Consider the following 280-nt stretch of genomic DNA (forward strand, 5'->3'; position numbering starts at 1 on the left):
TTCTGGGACCTGTCAAGCCGAGAAGACAGTGCGGCGCTGGATAGAGGAACAGGTAAGGTCCCGCTGCAGAGCTGAGCGACCGGCCCTGTATTCTGACACGGCAGAGGTGGAAATACCGGACCGGCCGCTCAATATTCGCTCCATAAGACGCACTGACATTTTCTCCCCCTTTTTGGGGGGAAAAAGTGCGTCTTATGGAGCGAAAAATACGGTAAATATCTGCTTTGGGTAGACCATTCCTGACCAGAGGAAACCATTTAAACAAATAAAGCAAAATGAA

The sequence above is a fragment of the Staurois parvus genome, unplaced genomic scaffold (assembly GCF_062004578.1).
Source record: "Staurois parvus isolate SC_StPar_1 unplaced genomic scaffold, SC_StPar_1.0 ptg000047l, whole genome shotgun sequence".
Lineage (NCBI taxonomy): Eukaryota > Metazoa > Chordata > Amphibia > Anura > Ranidae > Staurois > Staurois parvus.